Source organism: Staurois parvus, unplaced genomic scaffold (genome assembly GCF_062004578.1).
Source record: "Staurois parvus isolate SC_StPar_1 unplaced genomic scaffold, SC_StPar_1.0 ptg001396l, whole genome shotgun sequence".
Lineage (NCBI taxonomy): Eukaryota > Metazoa > Chordata > Amphibia > Anura > Ranidae > Staurois > Staurois parvus.
The window spans coordinates 638,384-657,684 of NW_028319192.1; the positions used below are offsets into that span (position 1 = coordinate 638,384).

Genomic DNA, 19,301 nt, shown 5'->3' on the forward strand with positions numbered 1-19,301 from the left:
GCTCAATGCCCCGAGTCCTACTGGACCATATACTCAAAGCAGAGAGAACTCCGCTGTCATATCGGGATACAATGAGGATGACATAATGCAGCCACATATCCCGACAAGTTCTTCTCTGCCAAACACACCAGCCAGGAAAGAGGGTCGCTCCTTATCAACACCTTCTGGAATTGAACGTATTTCCCCAGGAAAATCCCTGTGGCCTTGCGTAGTGGTCGAGTTTCCAGACCACCAGATGGACTCAATCTGTAGTGTATCTACCAGTAACACAGCATGCCATGTTCAAGACTGTTCAGGATCTGTTTTAGTTTCATTGTTTACAAGGTTTGAATGGAATGTAAAAAAGGGAGACGTTATAGAGTCATTGTACAAATCCTGTGACCCGACTTGTATCCGGGAATATTGCATGGCCTTCTACTTCCTGCTTCCTGTTCTATGCTGACCTGGATGCAGTTCTGTTGTACAACATGATTCCTCACACCAGCAGCTTGTGTTGTCTTCATTCCTGTACATGAAACAGGTACTGTCCGTGTATTAGGGGGACCAATGACACCTTGGCTAGTATTGTAGATGAATCTGGGGGCGTCGGGGGCAATCTTCTTATGTTTATGGCCCTTTAGGGCAGATGTGATTTCTATGTATTTTATGGGAGATTTTCTCTGTATATTGGGAGTTTCCATCTTGTTGTATCATGAATGTAGTATGGAAGATGAGTCCTATGTACTAGGAATGGTCATTGGAAGGACAGAATAGGAGCCACATGATTGGCTGGCCAACCCCGTGACAGTATAGACTAGTGGGTGACATTGATTGAGATCTGCCCGCTGTGTGTATACAATCACCCGGCTAATGTCTAATATCAGGGGACAAAATGTGCCAGCATTCATATCAGACTAAGGGAAAATGGCCACCGGAGGAGGGACAGGCGGGCTACAAAAAAATGGAGGAGGAAGATATAATCCACTGCAATGTGATAAATGTACAAACATAGATAATAGACCAAAGGAAAATGGCCTCCAGAGGAGAAAAGTGCGGGCTACAATAAAATGGAGGACGAATATCTACTCCACTGCACTGTATTGTGATAACTGTGTTTCCTTCATCGTAGAAGTTTACGAGCCGCCATCATCTTTTGTTTTTCAGGTTTTTTCCCCTGTTTTATGCTATTCAGCTTTTTTTGGACCAACACCATCTAGTGTCTGCTCTCCATACTGCAGCCTCTGCATAAATCTGTCTGGAGTCACTTCCTGTCTGTCTCAATTCCTGTCCCGGGAACACTTTCTTCCTCTCAGCCATTTTAGTTCGGCTTCCAGAGGGTCCTGTGATTGTCTGTCTCCATCCTGAACACACGGCCACCATAGGGCCAGCATGGGATCTTCTCCATGTCAGAGCACACGGGTAAGTCAGGTTGATCTCCTATTCCTGGTCCCGGCTCCTGTCCCTGCTATAGACGGACCAATCATCTGTGACCGAACCTTCCTCCTCGTCATCGATGATCTGGGTGTATTATTATTATTTATTCCAGGTACTTATATAGCGCCGTCAGTTTACATCTATATTGTACATTCCCATCAGTCCCCGCCCCCGAGGAGCGTACAATCTAAGGGCCCTAACTCACATTCATACATACACATACTAGGGACAACTTAGGAGCCAATTCACCTCCCAGCATGTCTTTGTAGTGTGGGAGGAAACAGGAGTACCCGGAGGAAACCTGTGCAGGCACAGGGAGAACATGCAAACTCCAGGCAGGTGGTGCCGTTGTTGGGATTTGAACCAAAAATACGAGTACTGCCAGGAGGAAGTGCTAACCACTCAGCCACTGTGCTGCCCCGTGCTGTATATATCTCAGCATCTACTTCTCAGTGTTGGTTTCCTCCTCATTGCCGGCCATTAAATGGGCCTCAGAATGGCTCCGGTATTCCCTCCTAGGAAGGACATTCAGGCCGATCTCCCACCATGTTCCTCTGATGTGTCCGAGACAGAATAACAGGAGAGACACCAGGAGAACCCGCTGGGACCTGACACTCCGAGAACCAGAGTTATGGTGGAGTATAGACCCTTCCTGAGATACTCCTCCCTGGGAACGGTCATACCTCCGTACTCCTCTCCTGTACATACCCATCACTGTCATACCTCCGTACTCCTCTCCTGTACATACCCATCACTGTCATACCTCCATACTCCTCTCCTGTACACACCGATCACTGTCATACCTCCGTACTCCTCTCCTGTACATACCCATCACTGTCATACCTCCGTACTCCTCTCCTGTACATACCCATCACTGTCATACCTCCGTACTCCTCTCCTGTACATACCCATCACTGTCATACCTCCGTACTCCTCTCCTGTACATACGCATCACTGTCATACCTCCGTACTCCTCCCCTGTACATACCCATCACTGTCATACCTCCGTACTCCTCTCCTGTGCATACCCATCACTGTCATACCTCCGTACTCCTCTCCTGTACATACCAATCACTGTCATACCTCCGTACTCCTCTCCTGTACATACCCATCACTGTCATACCTCCGTACTCCTCTCCTGTACATACCGATCACTGTCATACCTCCACACTCCTCTCCTGTACATACCCATCACTGTCATACCTCCGTACTCCTCTCCTGTACATACCAATCACTGTCATACCTCCGTACTCCTCTCCTGTACATACCCATCACTGTCATACCTCCGTACTCCTCTCCTGTACATACCCATCACTGTCATACCTCCACACTCCTCTCCTGTACATACCCATCACTGTCATACCTCCGTACTCCTCTCCTGTACATACCGATCACTGTCATACCTCCACACTCCTCTCCTGTACATACCCATCACTGTCATACCTCCGTACTCTCCTGTACATACCCATCACTGTCATACCTCCGTACTCCTCTCCTGTACATACCCATCACTGTCATACCTCCGTACTCCTCTCCTGTACATACCCATCACTGTCATACCTCCGTACTCCTCTCCTGTACATACCCATCACTGTCATACCTCCGTACTCCTCTCCTGTACATACCCATCACTGTCATACCTCCGTACTCCTCTCCTGTACATACCCATCACTGTCATACCTCCGTACTCCTCTCCTGTACATACCCATCACTGTCATACCTCCGTACTCCTCTCCTGTACATACCCATCACTGTCATACCTCCGTACTCCTCTCCTGTACATACCCATCACTGTCATACCTCCGTACTCCTCTCCTGTACATACCGATCACTGTCATACCTCCACACTCCTCTCCTGTACATACCCATCACTGTCATACCTCCGTACTCTCCTGTACATACCCATCACTGTCATACCTCCGTACTCCTCTCCTGTACATACCCATCACTGTCATACCTCCGTACTCCTCTCCTGTACATACCCATCACTGTCATACCTCCGTACTCCTCTCCTGTACATACCCATCACTGTCATACCTCCGTACTCCTCTCCTGTACATACCCATCACTGTCATACCTCCGTACTCCTCTCCTGTACATACCCATCACTGTCATACCTCCGTACTCCTCTCCTGTACATACCGATCACTGTCATACCTCCACACTCCTCTCCTGTACATACCCATCACTGTCATACCTCCGTACTCTCCTGTACATACCCATCACTGTCATACCTCCGTACTCCTCTCCTGTACATACCCCTCACTGTCATACCTCCGTACTCCTCTCCTGTACATACCCATCACTGTCATACCTCCGTACTCCTCTCCTGTACATACCCATCACTGTCATACTTCCGTACTCCTCTCCTGTACATACAGATCACTGTCATACCTCCCACACTCCTCTCCTGTACATACCGATCACTGTCATACCTCCGTACTCCTCTCCTGTACATACCCATCATTGTCATACCTACGTACTCCTCTCCTGTACATACCGATCACTGTCACACCTCCACACTCCTCTCCTGTACATACCGATCACTGTCATACCCCCCACACTCCTCTCCTGTACATACCGATCACTGTCACACCTCCACACTCCTCTCCTGTACATACCCATCACTGTCATACCTCCGTACTCCTCTCCTGTACATACCCATCACTGTCATACCTCCATACTCCTCTCCTGTACATACTCATCACTGTCATACCTCCCACACTCCTCTCCTGTACATACCCATCACTGTCATACCTCCGTACTCCTCTCCTGTACATACCCATCACTGTCATACCTCCACACTCCTCTCCTGTACATACCCATCACTGTCATACCTCCGTACTCCTCTCCTGTACATACCCATCATTGTCATACCTACGTACTCCTCTCCTGTACATACCGATCACTGTCACACCTCCACACTCCTCTCCTGTACATACCGATCACTGTCATACCCCCCACACTCCTCTCCTGTACATACCGATCACTGTCACACCTCCACACTCCTCTCCTGTACATACCCATCACTGTCATACCTCCGTACTCCTCTCCTGTACATACCCATCACTGTCATACCTCCATACTCCTCTCCTGTACATACCCATCACTGTCATACCTCCCACACTCCTCTCCTGTACATACCCATCACTGTCATACCTCCGTACTCCTCTCCTGTACATACCCATCACTGTCATACCTCCACACTCCTCTCCTGTACATACCCATCACTGTCATACCTCCGTACTCCTCTCCTGTACATACCGATCACTGTCACACCTCCGTACTAACAAATCTTGGCCTAACAGGGATACTGGGCAATGTGGGAGCACATGAAATCTATGATACCAGACCTGTCCATCCTTTGCCTGTACGGGGAGGGTAGATGTACTGCTGGTGGGTGTTTCTTTTCCCTCTATTCCTATTGATTTGGTGTTACTCGAGGAAATCTCCAGGGGGGTCCCATACTTCTTATGCCAAGCACCATACAGCTGTCTAATCGCTAAACTAACATGGGGCAGGGCTCCATTCATCCATGATTGGATAGAAATAGATTCACTTTCCCCATCACTTACATCCATCCCTCCTTCCAGCCATACCTTTTTAAACCTTCTAATACAATCTGTGGCAGTTTCAGTCATTTTTTGTCTACATGCTACAATTGGAGCAAATGATTTCCTCTGCTTGTAAAGCCTTACCAATTCCGGTTTAACTTCCTCCCACGCTGCATCCCTCTGCTCCCTAGATCACAGGGGATATTTATCCACACCCTGCTTTGTGGACCACGCCCTATGTGCCAACTCAGTATTATCCTCATTGTTAAATATTGGACAATTATCCCATTCAAATTCATCTGTAATATCTCCCAATATCTTTTCTACAATCACCTTGCAATCTTCCATCGTATTTCTTCCTACACACATTCTTTTTAACCAGGATACTGCTCCCCCCTGGAGACTTCCTGGGATTGGGGCATCCTTGTACTATAGCATTTAATTCCTTTGCATCTAATGCCTTTAAAATCAGCTCACCCCCCACGGTCATAAATGGGTAAGCTGATCTCACTTTCTCTTCCTCTTCTACCGGCCCCAATCCTCTTCCCTTCCCTTCCTTTGGCTCATCACTGGACCTCATAACCCTATCACTTACCTCCACTACTTTCTTTTCCTTTCTTTCAACTTTCTTTTTCTTTTCCTCCTCTTCCTCTCTTTTACCTTCATCATCTGAACTTTCTGCCTCTCTCTCATTTGCTCTGCGCTGTCTTCTAACTCGGACTGCTGAAATGATGATGTCTTCATCATCCTCTGTTTTATCAGTGTGGGGAAATGCTGGCTATAACGGGGCTATCTGTGGGGAAGTGCTGGATATAACGGGGCTATCTGTGGGGAAGTGCTGGATATAACGGGGCTATCTGTGGGGAAGTGCTGGATATAACGGGGCTATCTGTGGGGAAGTGCTGGATATAACGGGGCTATCTGTGGGGAAGTGCTGGATATAACGGGGCTATCTGTGGGGAAGTGCTGGATATAACGGGGCTATCTGTGGGGAAGCGCTGGATATAACGGGGCTATCTGTGGGGAAGCGCTGGATATAACGGGGCTATCTGCGGGGAAGCGCTGGATATAACGGGGCTATCTGCGGGGAAGCGCTGGATATAACGGGGCTATCTGCGGGGAAGCGTTGGATATAACGGGGCTATCTGCGGGGAAGCGATGGATATAACGGGGCTATCTGTGGGGAAGTGCTGGATATAACGGGGCTATCTGTGGGGAAGTTGGTGGAACTGAATTAACCTCTTTATGTTTGTAGGGTGGTGGTGGCACAGGAATATTTGCTGCAATTAAGGTTCTATATCCTGGTACATATGTCAACCAATTCTTACCTCCCTCAAACATATAATCCTTGTCCCAAGCTGGGTCTCCCTTTCCCCAAACATCCACCTGTGGTTGCTCATGCAGGCACATACCATTTATCATATCCATACACATTGTGTCATTCCCTCCTTCCCGGGGAAATCTCGCTCCTCCCAATCCTTCTAACCAGCTTACTAAATTATCCACCCGTGGATTAACATAATAGTAACCAAAAGAAGAAACTCTAGTAACAAATTCTTTTCAAGTCTCATTTATGGTAACAACTGCATTTTCCCTTTCTGCTTTTTGTCTCTATTTTTCTTCATCAATTTAATCAACTTTAATGCTTTTAGCGGCGGCACATGGCGAGGTATTTCCTCCTTACCTAAGGAATTCCCCATAACAACAGCAGCGGCAGCAGCAGATTAGTAAGACAATACAGCAATACAACAAAGAACAATAAGTGCTATGTCAGGTGTATACAGGTATTCTATGTCCCGAGCCGAGAGTCCCTTTCTCTCGCTCCTAAACTCCACCCACCAATCTCCCTCTTAAATTCAGAAATAATGACCTCGGCAAGAAAAGCATCTCTTTTTCTTAAAAAAATAGAAAAAAAAGATTCTCACTCACCTTGGTGATTATCCCACTCTTCTGACACCAGTACAAAGGGTTGGTGTTGAGTTTTTCCTCTCAATGGGGGCCCCCACCGGTTACACCTGAGCGATAACGTATGATATATCGGGAAATGAATTGCACACCACGCCACAGCTCGTTGCAAGACACTTCAACTTTATTGCGGAAACATCGGCATATATATAAATCTGTAGTCTCTAGGCAGATTATTAATGACCAACCTTTAATATCAACCAATCAAATTCATGCATTTATCTTTAATATTTGCACCTTAATTGTCATTAAACTTTGCAGAACTAGTTTCTGGCCAGATGGTTGTGGTCAGACTAACTCATGATCTTAGCACAACGCCCAGACTACGGCCACGGTCTTACCGAAAGTTACTTCCTCAAAAAACTTGTAAACACAGTTAGTTTCCTGTAAAGAATACATACAGTACAAACTTTTCTCTTAATGTGTACAAAAGTCATATATTTTTTAAGCAAACATCTTGTATAACAAAATGGAGCTGATTATGTTATATTATCCTTTCAGGTACTCTTTATGGAGAGATCTGGGGTCTAATAGCCTCCAAATCTCTCCTCTGCCCTTAACCTCTGATCGCACCAAGATCAGTGTAATCAGATACTTTAGGCCTCTTTCACATGAACGTTCCGATTGGGTCCGGACCCGATCACAACCTCTATTCTCTATGGAGTGGCAGATGTAAATGGAGATGTGTCCCTTTACACTCGCTGACATCCGATTCGATCTGCCAAAAAGAGACAGATGGGGATCCATTCCCCTTCTGTCCGTTGGATCAGATCACATGGCAGTCTGACCGCCCATAGAGGACAGCGGGCCGTGTCCATGTCCGCTCTGTATAAGTGAAGCAGACGCAGACTTGTCATCCATTTGCCCAACAGTGATCAGCAGACAGATCCCCCGCTGAGCAAGAGGATCTGCTGACGGGCCCACCCGGTGTGATAGGGGCCTTACCATTTTATATTACAGAAAACCAGAAGGGATGAATGCTCATCACTTCCGTCTTCCTGTATCATGGAGGCCATCAGGGCCGATCTGGCCTCTGTTTGCTTCTATGGGACAGGAGAGGCCGAGAGTGCCACAGAAGGTGATGGGAGAGCACTGTAAAAGCAACAAAAACAGAATTCTTTTGCACCGTATTTACATTAGGAGTGTAGTGACATCACAAGTGTTACCTAGAAAAACAAATAAAATATACGTATCCTCATTTTCTACCACATTAAAGCCCTCTGACATGAAAAACTGATGTATAATACATTTGGGTAGATTACAAATCCTAAAGGTGTAATGTGCTGAACTGGGACATCACCATAAGTGGTTAAGGACAGATTGCACCCTTTATGTAAATATTAATTCTAACCATAGTTACACTTTATTGTCAACATCAGAATGTTTCTAGGGTCAAAAAAGGGTTCTTCGCAAACAATACCTACCCAAAAACAATACCTACCCAAAAAAAGAGAATTGACTATTCAGAGTCATTGAAGAGAACCCGAGTCAGAGGAATTTCAGTCCCCCAGAAGATGCAGTTGTAGTATGTGATCGGTCTATGGAGAGGAGCAATAGCTGAACAGAGAGACAATATAATAAGGAAGTCCAATCTTCTCCTGATGGAATCCCTTGGACTTGTGGCAGGACAAGATGGAAGACAAGCAGCCAGCTGGGCGTAAGTGGTACTGTTGAACACATCCCAAACAAAGAGCAGTGAATTGGTGTTGGAAGGTCTACACCAGCTTAGGAATTTGATTTCTCACTGGACAGAGAATTCTCCATGGCTGTTGTCCCTGTGGCAGTCCTACCTGTAAAGCTGTCATCCATAAGAGGAGGAGGAACCTGGAAATAAGGCATTGATCACTGGAGGGGAGGTGGAATATGTGAAGAGAGGCTTGGACAAGGTGAGCGTAGCTGGAGCCCTCAAGCTAGACGGATATTGGAATAGTCATCAGAATCTAGAAAAGTCTCTCCCACTGAGACTTTGGAGGCTTGGTAAGATGCCACTTGACCACTACCTAGTCTTGGTGCTGAGGCAGTGTTGGTAATGCATTAGCCCAGGATCTGACAATGAAGAAAACACTTGGGAACACAGCTCAGTTAATGAATGATGAAAATATATTACATGTTCATTCAAAGCTTCATAAAAAGGATAGAGATTAAAATCATTAGGAAACACAGTTCACTGTCAATACTTGTCTGAAAAAAAATAGTCAAAAGGTAAAATAGTCTTGAGCTTCTATCCCTTTAAACCCCCCTTCTCCCCATTACCTCCTGCAGCTGAAGCCTGTGAATCCTCTGGTGTGTGATCACATGTGACTTATGTAAAAAAATCTGTTACACTCACAACATGGCTACAGATTTTCTCTGGTGTGGACCCTCTTGTGTGTGTTAAGTTGTTCTCTATGTTTAAAAGATTTATCACATTGAGAACAGTGATATGGCTTCTCTCCAGTGTGACTCCTCTGGTGTATAATAAGGCTTTCCTTATATACAAAAGCTTTGCCACATTCAGAACACTGATATGGCCTTTCTCCAGTGTGAGTATTCTGGTGCATGATAAGTTTGCTGTTGGTTGTAAACATTTTATCACATTCAGAACACTCAAAGCTGCTTTCCAGTGTGAACTGTCCTGTGTATGATAAGCTCTGACTTAGTTTTAAAAGCTTTATCACATTCAACACATTGATGTGGCTTCTCTCCAGTGTGAATCATCTGGTGTATGATAAGGGATGACACTTGTTTAAAAGTGGTATTGCATTCAGAACACTGATATGGTTTCTCTTCAGTGTGAATCATCTGGTGTGTGATAAGATGACCTTTCATTGTAAAAGCTTTATCACATTCAGAACACTGATATGACTTCTCTCCAGTGTGAATCCTCTGGTGTCTGATAAGATCTGACTTCATTGTAAAAGCTTTATCACATTCAAAACACTGATATGGCTTCTCTCCGGTGTGAATCCTCTGATGTGTGATAAGACTTGGCTTCATTGTAAAAGCTTTATCACATTCAGAACACTGATATGGCTTCTCTCCAGTGTGAATCCTCTTGTGTTTGATAAGATACTCTTTCGTTGTAAAAGCTTTATCACATTCAGAACATTGATATGGCTTCTCTCCAGTGTGAATCCTCTGGTGTGTGATGAGATCTGATTTCTGTGTAAAAGCTTTATCACATTCAGAACACTGATATGGCTTCTCTCCAGTGTGAATCCTCTTGTGTTTCATAAGATAATCTTTCGTTGTAAAAGCTTTATCACATTCAGAACATTGATATGGCTTCTCTCCAGTGTGAATCCTCTTGTGTTTCATAAGATAATCTTTCGTTGTAAAAGCTTTATCACATTCAGAACATTGATATGGCTTCTCTCTAGTGTGGACTCTCTGGTGCGTGATAAGATTTGACTTCAGTGTAAAAGCTTTATCACATTGAGAACACTGATATGGTTTCTCTCCAGTGTGAATCCTCTGGTGTGTCATAAGATAATCTTTCGTTGTAAAAGCTTTATCACATTCAGAACACTGATATGGCTTCTCTCTAGTGTGGACTCTCTGGTGCGTGATAAGATTTGACTTCAGTGTAAAAGCTTTATCACATTCAGAACACTGATATGACTTCTCTCCAGTGTGAATCCTCTGGTGTCTGATAAGATCTGACTTCACTGTAAAAGCTTTATCACATTGAGAACACTGATATGGTTTCTCTCCAGTGTGAATCCTCTGGTGTGTCATAAGATTACCTTTCATTGTAAAAGCTTTTTCACATTCAGAACACTGATATGGCTTCTCTCCAGTGTGAACAATCTGGTGTCTGATAAGATAACACTTGTGTGTAAAAGCTGTATCACATTCAGAACACTGATATGTCTTCTCTCCAGTGTGAATCCTCTGGTGTTTGATAAGTTGATCCTTCGATGTAAAGGTTTTATCACATTCAGAACACTGATATGGCTTCTCTCTGGTGTGAACCCTCTTGTGTTTGGTAAGATTACCCTTTGTTGTAAAAGCTGTGTTGCACTCAAAACACTGAAAAGGTTTCTCTTCAGTGTGACCCTTCTGGGGTGTGATATGTTTTGCCTTCATTGTAAAACCTTTATCACAATCCAAGCAAGAACTAGCTTCTGAAATAATTGTTATGGATGCAAGGGTTGAACTACATTGTAAAGCCATTGTCACTTCCACAACACTGAAATGACTTCTCTCCTGATGTCCTCTGAGGGGGGATCAATGTTGAAGAGGATCCAAAACATTTACAACATTGAGAACACTGATATGTCTCGTATCCTGTGTGAATCCTCCAGTGAACTACGATAAAGACGTTCCGTCACCTAAGACATCCGTATGGCTCGTTTCCCATGTGACTGAGTTGTACTTATGAAGACCAGCTTGACCGAAAACGTGGTTCTTCAATCCACCTGTACAGAAAAACAAAAAAGTCAGAATTCTATATAAAGTGCTAAATAAAGATGTTTTCTATATTTTTTTAATTAAAATGAAAATTTATGAAAACATCCAAAACATTCCAGAGTTGACATCTGAGTACAATCAGTATCACGACATGCATTGTCAGATAATGAAACACATCCAAAGTCAGAAACGTGTAACATAGCGCACAACAGCCTTATGCTATTGGGTTTTCACAGCCATCATGGTCCACTTGGGATAGAAAAATAATATGTTAAAATTCAAAAGTATAGGAGTACACCTTGCATCACATTACCATCTTACAGTGAGGGACAGAAGTATTTGAACACCCTGAGATTTTGCAAGTTCTCCCACTCAGAAATCATGGAGGGTCTGACATTCACATTGTAGGGGCTCCATGCAAGATCTCACCATGTGGGGTATCACTGATGATAAGAAAGGTGAGGAATCAGCCCAGAACTACAAGGGAGGAGCTGGTCAATGACATGAAGAGAGCTGGGACCACAGTTCAAAGGTCACTGTCGGTAGAACACTATGCCATCATAGTTTCCAATCATGCATTGCACGGAAGGTTCCCCTGCTCCAGTCATCACATGTCCAGGCCCATCTGAAGTCTGCCAATGACTATCTGGATGACCCAGAGGAGGCATGGGAGAAAGTCATGTGGTCAGATGAGACCAAAGGAGAACTTTTTGGTCTAAACTTCACTCGTCGTGTTTGGAGGAAAAAGAAGGATGAGTTGCATCCGAAGAATACCATCCCTACTGTGAAGCTTGGGGGTGGTAACATCATGCTTTGGGGGTGCTTTTCTGCGAAGGGGACAGGACGACTGCACTGTATTAAGGAGAGGATGAATGGGGCCATTTATTGTGAGATTTTCAGCAACAACCTCCTTCCCTCAGTCAGAGCATTGAAGATGGGTCGTGGCTGGGTCTTCCAACATGACAACGACCCGAAGCACACAGCCAGGATAACCAAGGAGTGGCTCCGTAAGAAGCATATCAAGGCTCTGGAGTGGCCTAGCCAGTCTCCAGCCCTAAATCCAATAGAACATCTTTGGAGGGAGCTGAAACTCTGTGTTGCTCAGCGACAGCCCCGAAACCTGACAGATCTAGAGGAGATCTGTGTGGAGGAGGGGGCCAAAATCCCTGTTGCAGTGCAAACCTGGCCAAGGACTACAGGAAACGTCTGACCTCTGTAATTGCAGACAAAGGCTTCTGTACCAAATATTAACACGGATCTTCTCAGGGGTTCAAATACTTCTGTTCAGCCGTGTGAGACAAATACATTCTTTACAAATCATACAATGGGATCTCCTGAATTCTGTCCTCAGAGTGGGAATCCCCTGCAATGTGAATGTCAGACCCTCCATGATGGAGAAGTGGGAGAACTTGCAGAATCGCAGGGGGTTCAAATACTTCTGTTCCTCACTGTATTTGCATATCTGTCTTTGTGGTGGGAGCGCGCCGTATGGCCAGCTCCCAGCACAGAGGCGGGGGTCTCACTGAGAGCTCTGGGTCCCATTCTAATGATCAAAACTCAGAACTCCCAACTCTGGGTCACCTGATCACTGTGAGCCTCTGATTGGCTATCACAATGAGGAGTCACTGTGAAGCTCGCCCCACGTGTTTTCTTACATTGGCTCTCTCTCCTCTCAGAGAAAAAAAAAACAACAGTGTGTAAAAAAATCAATAATAATAATATTAATAATAATAATAATAATAATAACAGCAATTTAAAATAAAAAAAATAAAAAAAATATGTAGATGAAGGTTTGATCTAGGACAGTGCCAGGGTTAGTGTTTGGGTCAAGGTCAGGGTCAAAGGTTAAGGTCAGAGTCAGTATTTTGGGGGGGTTATTTATTTATGTAAATTAGTATCAGTGTCAGTTAGTGTCGGTGTGTTTTAGAAGGTAAAAAAAAATGTAAAGAAAACTGCGCAGTACTGTTTCTGGGCTGTACTACGGGTACAAACAGCAACTAACATACACATACGAGGTATTGCTGCCATCGTCGGGGGCAGGAGAATTGTTGGGGGTTGTCCTTTGGTGGTAGGTTATGGCAGCAGCAAGAAATATACAGCTAACTTTAGAAAAAATGATTTTCACTATTTTGGGCCTGTTTTCCTTTGATCACATAAAAATAAAATCAGGAGATGTCCATTACCATTTACCAACTGGATGCACAAAGTAGTTGTGATGACGGTTTCACTAACGCATGTCAAAGCTGCAAAATTGTGCTTAGGCATGAACATTTGTTGTACCTTCAGGCGTGAAGGGGTTTGGGTTCAGTTTGATGTCATTGAAAAAAGCTTGATTAATGGTGCCGACAATCGTGTCCCAATATCTATGAAGATTATGTGTTTAGAGTGGTTCTGAGGGCCAGTTGACACCAGAATGTGATGTGGGAAATCTGAGGTCCATGTTTGTGTCCCCCACCTGGTGTCAGTGCAATGCTAACGACACCCCAAACGCAGTCCACAATCACAGGGCATTTTCCTGCACTGGATGGCATGGCACAGAAGTACTGACGTTCCATGCGGTCCGGTTGCTGTGTGTTTTGTGAAGTAGTCCAAGCACAACTTTAGCTGTGGTCTGGTGCCATTTCAGCCAATTCAAATGAATGGTGTGAAATCATACTGCACCCAGATAGCATGTGAATCGCACTGGAACGCACAGAGCATTGCATGCGCAGCACGTTCCTGTGCAATGTATCCACTTGAAGATCAGGCCTTTTCTCACCATTTTTATTTACATTTCAAAATCAGATTTTTTGCTAGAAAATCAGTTAGAGCCCCAAACGTTATAGACTTTTTATAGCGGAGGTCCTAGAGAATAAAATGAAGGGTGTTGCAATTTTTTACACGCAGTATTTGCGCAGCTGTTTTTTCTAGTGCAAATATTGGGGAAAAATACATTTTTAAAAGTTCTGATGTAAAAAAATACAATGTAACACCAAATTGTTTGGTAACATTTTTAAAAATGTATGTTATGTCGAGTGAATAAATACCAAACGTGTCATTCTTTAACAATGCGCACGCCTGCAACAGCCACAAATGACGTAAATGTCATTATCCACAGGAGATGCTATAAAAGCCTTTACAGGGCCCCACTTTAGATTTACACAGGAGGTCTAGTACTAGAATTACTGCCCTCGATCTGATGTTCACGGTGTTACCTCACATGTGTGGGACCATCACTGTTTGAAAGCGTGCGGCATGTCTCGTGCATTCACCTTTTGCGCACAAACATGGGGGGGGGAGGGGGGCTGCATATTCCTTTCCATTTATTTTGTTGACATTGTCGCTTTACATTTCTTTTTGGATGACAGTGACAGGTACTCTTTATGGAGAGATCTGGGGTCTATTAGCCTCCAAATCTCTCCTCTGCCCTTAACATCTGATCGCACCAAGATCGGTGTAATCAGATACTTTAGGCCCCTTTCACACGGACGTTCCGATTGGGTCCGGACCCGATCAGAACCTCTATTCTCCTCTATGGAGCGGCAGGTGTAAACGGATATGTGTCCCTTTACACTCGCCGACATCCGATCCACCAAAAAGAGACAGATGGGGATCCATTCCCCTCCTGTCCATTGGATCGGATCACATGGCAGTCTGACCGCCCATAGAGGACAGCGGGCCGTGTCCATGTCTGCTCTGTATAAGTGAAGCAGATGCAGGCTTGTCATCCATTTGCCCAACAGCGATCAGCAGAGAGATCCCCCGCTGAGCAAGAGGATCCGCTGACGGGCCCACCCGGTGTGAAAGGGGCCTTACCATTTTATATTCCAGAAAACCAGAAGGGATGAATGCTCATCACTTCCATCTTCCTGTATCATGGAGACCATCAGGGCCAATCTGGCCTCTGTTTGCTTCTATGGGACAGGAGAGGCTGAGAGGGCACAGAAGGTGGTGGGAGGGGGGAGGTCCCCTCCCGCTGCTTGTAAAAGCAATCCAGCGGCTAATTATCTGGTTGGATTGCTTTTATAAGAAAGCAGACCCTCGGCTCTAACACCGGGATGACTTCTTCAGCTGCAGTCATGATATGAGTTCTCTGCCAGCCCACTTATTAATTCCCAGTTAATAATTCCTTGTTCCTTTAATCCATCCTGGCCATAGGAAGAGCATCCTCCAATTAGTATTCTACTTCTGTGTGCCAAAGGTCCCTAGCTGTAATTACCGCACCCCCTCAACAAAAGGTCCCAAATTCAATTAGTTTTTTCCCCCATTGTTATCTTGTTTACAGCAACAAATTCAATTATTGTGTTTCCTTCCCTGTCCATCTTGCCCATCATGGTTTGTGTCCATGTAAAATTCTTCTCCACTGTTATTCCATTTACAGCTGCAAATCTAATTACTGTGTTTCCTTGACCATCCTGTCCAACCTGCTTTTCTGCCCAAATGTAATATCCTCCCCACTGCCCTCCTGTTTACAGCTACAAATTCAATGACTGTATTTCCTTTCCTATCCATTCCCTCCATTGTCATCCAAAATGCTCAATTAAGGCCTTCCCTCCATTGTCATCCTGCTAATGACCCCCCACCACCTCTCGTCCTGCCCCGGGGTTTAAGAGGTCAGTGCTGGTCTCTCCCAATGTTCCATTCTGCTGTGCATCCACTGAGGGATCCAGCTGCGGCTGGACTCTAGTGGCCTAGACTCTGCCTGAGCCCCATTGGAGTAAGGGGGACCCCAGAAGCCACATCAGCTCTTCCTGAGACCACCACATCAGCTCTTCCTGAGACGCTGCCATCTCTATCTGGGATTATCACATCAGCTCTTCCTGAGACCACCACATCAGCTCTTCCTGAGACGCTGCCATCTCTATCTGGGATTATCACATCAGCTCTGCGTGGGTGTATGCTTCTCCTGTGTTATCTGACCTGTTTATGAACTGCCTCTTACCTCCCTGTTGGATTACAAACTGCTGTAGAGGCTTTAACTTTGCCCACCGGAGCTGAATTACAAAGTATTCTGGGCTCTCTCTCTGCACTACTCCCCATTGAGTGACTGTTGTCTGTTTTAATAAAGCTTTAAGTGTTTGCCGCCTGCCTTGTGTGTTCTGTCCCGCCTACCCTCCGTCACACCACCAAGTGATCTTCCATATACCAGCAAAGACAAGGGTGAAGCTCAAAATCTCATTCAGTCATCTTCCATGAGAACATGCCCCCCTCTGCCTTGTCCCACACCATCCCCCATCCTGTGTCAGTGTGCAGGGGGGCGCAGGAGGATATTCTAGTCTGCTGGTCTATATTAAGTAGGGTGGGAGAGGAGGGGGAGGGGTATTAGGATCCATGTCATGTATGTCAGCTGTCTGCATCATTATTGGCCCCAGACCTGCATTCCGGACAGTTCAGTGTACAGACAGAGGGGGGATTTACTAAATACAACTAGGCTGTTCACTTTACACTTTTCACAGAACTTTCCCCCGGAGCTTAGTGAATGCGGTGAAATCTGACTTTACAAAGAATATCCAATCACACGCAAAGAAAATGTAAAAAATGCAATTTTGCTTCCACATGATTGGCTGATGGAAGTCAGGAGAGCTTCACCTCATTACCCGACCCCTCGTCTACTAAGGTACATTTCTTATCCTTCTGGTATTCAAGGGGTTAAACACAAATGAGGTTTGTATTATTATTTCAGCCAGCGGTCATGTAAAATTGATCCGGGCAGCTGTAGAAGCAGCCAATCACTTTACAGTACAGAGAATGTGCCGCCCCTCCCCCCTGCTGGTGCCTGCCGTGTTTCCTCCAGGATGTCCAGGACGGAGGAACATCGGTAAACCACTTCAGCTTACTAAGCAGGAGGAGCTTGGAGAGGATCTGATCCCCTGATCTCATCTGTGATGACTGAACCCCGAAATGACAAACATTCTGTCACTTCCAGGTTCAGAGCCGCCATTCCCGGGAGCCGGAGTCACAAGTTTTTTTTCCTTTTTCCACGTAGCGATGGCGGCATTTTTATTTTTAATAAAGGACTTGTCACAGAAGGTCTCCTGTCATTATTTACACATTTTTTCTTGTGAATGAGTAACTGTAACATGTACTCCATACTCATTCACATGGGGGGGCTTTCAGATTCTGATAAGACCCCAGCATACAGAAAATTGGAAGGACAGGGGGCAGTGTGGGGGACAGTAGGAAGTACAGGGGGCATTGTGGGGGACAGTAGGAAGTACAGGGGCATTGTGGGGGACAGTAGGGAGGACAGGGGGCAGTGTGGGGGACAGTAGGGAGGACAGAAGGCATTGTGGGGGACAGTAGGAAGGACAGGGGGCATTGTGGGGGACAATAGGGAGGACAGGGGGCAGTGTGGGGGACAGTAGGGAGGACAGGGGGCATTGTGGGGGACAGTAGGAAGGACAGGGGGCATTGTGGGGGACAGTAGGAAGGACAGGAGGCATTGTGGGGCACAGTAGGGACAGGGGGCATTGTGGGGGACCGTAGGAAGGACAGGGGGCATTGTGGGGGACAGCAGGAAGGACAGGGGGCATTGTGGAGGACAGTAGGGAGGACACAGGACATTGTGGGGGACAGTAGGAAGGATAGGAGGCAGTGTGGGGGACAGTAGGGAGGACAGAAGGCAGTATGGGGGACAGTAGGGAGGACAGGGGGCAGTGTGGGGGACAGTAGGGAGGACAGGAGGCAGTGTGGGGACAGTAGGGAGGACAGGGGGCAGTGTGGGGACAGTAGGGAGGACAAAGGGCAATGTGGGGAAGAGTAGGGAGGACAGGAGCATTGTGGGGACAGTAGGGAGGACAGGGGCAGTGTGGTGGACAGTAGGAAGGACAAGGGGCAGTGTTGGAGACAGTAAGGAGGACAGGGAGAATTGTGGGGGACAGTAGGGAGAACATGGAGCACTGAGGGGAACGGGGAGGACAGGGCACAGTGCGGTGACAATAGTGAGGATAGGGAGCAGCATGGGGACAGTAGGGAGGACAGGGGGCAGTGTGGGGGACAGTAGGGAGCACACGGGGCATTGTGGGGGACAATAGGAAGGACAGGGGGAAGTGTGGGGGAAAGTAGGGAGGACAGGAGGCAGTGTGGGGGAAAGTAGGAAGGATAGGAGGCAGTGTGGGGGACAGTAGGAAGGATAGGAGGCAGTGTGGGGGACAGTAGGGAGGACAGGGGGCATTGTGCGGGAAAGTAGGAAGGACAGGGGGCATTGTGGGGGACAGTAGGGAGGACAGGGGGCATTGTGGGGGACAGTAGGAAGGATAGGAGGCAGTGTGGGGGACAGTAGGGAGGACAGGGGGCATTGTGCGGGAAAGTAGGAAGGACAGGGGGCATTGTGGGGGACAGGGGGCATTGTGGTGGACAGTAGGAAGGATAGGAGGCAGTGTGGGGGACAGTAGGGAGGACAGGAGGCAGTGTGGGGGACAGTAGGAAGGACAGGGGGCAATGTGGGGGACAGTAGGGAGGACAGGGGGCAGTGTGGGGGACAGTAGGAAGGACAGGGGGCAATGTGGGGGACAGTAGTGAGGACAGGGGGCATTGTGGGAAACAGTAGGAAGGACAGGGGGCAGTGTGGGGGACAGTAGGGAGGACAGGAGGTAGTGTGGGGACAGTAAGGAGGACAGGGGGCACTGTGGGGACAGTAGGGAGGACAGAGGGCAATGTGGGGAAGAGTAGGGAGGACAGGGGCAGTGTGGGGGACAGTAGGAAGGACAGGGGGCAGTGTTGGAGACAGTAAGGAGGACAGGGATAATTGTGGGGGACAGTAGGGAGGACAGGGGACATTTTGGGTGAACGTAGGGAGGACAGGGGTCAGTGCAGGGAAAGTAGGGAGGACAGGGGGCATTGTGGGGACCATAGGGAGGACAGGGGGTAGTGTGGGGGACAGTAATGAGGACAGGGGGCAGTGTGAGGGACAGTAGGGAGGACAGGGGGCAGTGTGGGGAACAGTAGGGAGGACAGGAGGCAGTGTGGGGGACAGTAGGGAGGACAGGGGGCATTGTG

The 19,301-nt window shown here is 46.6% G+C and overlaps 1 pseudogene; it reads right to left on the reverse strand.

Annotated features, from left to right (window-relative positions):
• LOC149436230 (uncharacterized) overlaps nt 1-11,347 on the reverse strand; it is a 40,570-nt pseudogene extending 29,223 nt beyond the window's left edge.
• Nucleotides 11,348-19,301: the final 7,954 nt, after the last annotated feature.